The following is a 1928-nucleotide window of genomic DNA, read 5'->3' on the forward strand; positions in this document are numbered from 1 at the left end:
CCTATGTAGCGCTCGTAGACCTGGACCAGTAATTCAAGCACTAAACATCAACCTAGGCTCGGGAGAGGGGTATGCTTAAATGGACTAACTCACAAGAGGAATTAATAAGTTGAACAATTGACAGTTTTATTGCCTCCGAAACAGCAGTGTGGTTACACAGCATTGAATGGGCAAAATATAAATGAAATGATAAGGAAGAGCTCTTCAAACAAATAAAATATGAAAATCAAAGGAAACATAGAATTCAAGCCCCTTATTCCTGTATGTACTGATTCAAGAAAGTTCAATTCCTGTATGAAAAGTGTGTATCAGTTCCTGCATGAAAAGTGTATATCAGTTCCTGTATGAAAAGTGTAGTGATTCCCAAAGTTCAGTTCCTTGAACGTGTGTGTGTGTGTATATCGATTCCCAAAGTTCAGTTCCTTGAATGTGTGCGGATATGACTACTGTGTTGAGTCAACAGTGTGGAAAATCTTATCTGGTGTTCGATGAACGAATGAACAAATCTTGGGTTTCTCTGAGACAAATCGTACGGTTGGCCACACCGCTTCCACGATCGTTCTCAGTCTCACTGGGCTGGGCTCGCCATCTGGGATCCGAATCTGATCTGGTCGTTCAAAAAACCAATCTACACAAAGTGCAGAATAAGAATTCTGTTCTATTTCTATTCTTCAACATGAGACCTCATTAACTTCTTTCTTTCTGTTAGAACATCTTCTAATGTGTAACCAATAACTAAGGATGCACTTAAGATTACATTGAGATGAATTACTTGCATCACAATAAACTATACAAATGAAATATAAGCAATTACATTACTTAACATTTTCCTTTTTAACCTTTTCAAGGACTATTTTAACATATTGCATTGTAACATGACTATGAATTAAATATTACAACTAACTTATTCAAAATACATGTGAAACTCAAAAGCTATGCATTTCTAATGCATCTGTATTATAACTCATTAGCATCAAACTGAATGCTAAAATGTAAACAAGTTAAGCGCCACGCATCTCGCATGGTTCAAAGCGCTACTAACGGCTTGGCTGACCAGGCTACCATGCTGCGCCAGCTAGTTAGGGCGTTAGCTAGGATTTAACATTGAGCACAATGACACGGCTTGTACCAAAGTGGCAGGAAACATTAAGATTCTCGTCAGAGATTAAACATTCTATTTAACTATGATACCAAGGTTTCATACAAACATTGAGCATCGTCTCACTCATACTCCGATTGGTTTTTATGAATTACATTCTTTCCTAGATGGCTAGTAAGAAACTAGCAAAACGTGCTTTACTCACCAGAGTTCCAATTTGCTGTAAACTCGACAGAATCACTTTTCTTTCTTATTCAAAGTTGAGTTTGAGATAGACTAATATCTTATGGATATAACTAGACGTAAAGTATTGAATTTTCAAAAGTATTTCGTTATTATTTATCTTCAAATCCGGGAGCTCTTTCAGGTGCACGTTCACAGGAAATATGTCGCTGGTAGAGAGAGAGAGAATGTTTGCTAGTAGGACGCTCTAGTCTTCTAACACATAGAGCGCCCTCCATAGGAAGATACATGAAATTGCATCTAGATTAGTAGCCCTAATTTCATGAGGGTTACACCCATAGACATAATATACATAGACGCCGCATCGACCGCTACCAAAGATTGTTAAGGCGGAGCAAGATATTTCATCAGGAGCCACTTCCGGGAACCCGGATCGCACGAGGGGGGGGGTCAAAATCCCCCTTTATGCAGAGCAGAGGCAGCGACTGCTCAATTGAAGTCTATGGGCATAGCTCAGAATTTCACCACATATGCTAAAGTCTTGGTTCTATAGAGTTAGGAATGTGAATTTCGGGCACATTTTCATGATCCTCAAACCCTTCTGAACATTTCAGGTACATTTGTAGCATTTTTGAGCAATCCAGTC

General features: G+C 38.8%; 1 long non-coding RNA gene across 1 annotated transcript; it reads right to left on the minus strand.

Annotated features, from left to right (window-relative positions):
- Positions 1-4: 4 nt before the first annotated feature.
- On the minus strand, positions 5-1611 carry LOC121719977. The gene is made up of 2 exons (XR_006034420.1): positions 1305-1611; positions 5-628 (listed from the first exon to the last, which is right to left on the minus strand). It is a non-coding gene; the product is annotated as an uncharacterized LOC121719977 (long non-coding RNA).
- Between the last annotated feature and the right edge of the window lie 317 nt (positions 1612-1928).

The sequence above is a fragment of the Alosa sapidissima genome, chromosome 1, assembly GCF_018492685.1.
Source record: "Alosa sapidissima isolate fAloSap1 chromosome 1, fAloSap1.pri, whole genome shotgun sequence".
Taxonomy (NCBI): domain Eukaryota; kingdom Metazoa; phylum Chordata; class Actinopteri; order Clupeiformes; family Clupeidae; genus Alosa; species Alosa sapidissima.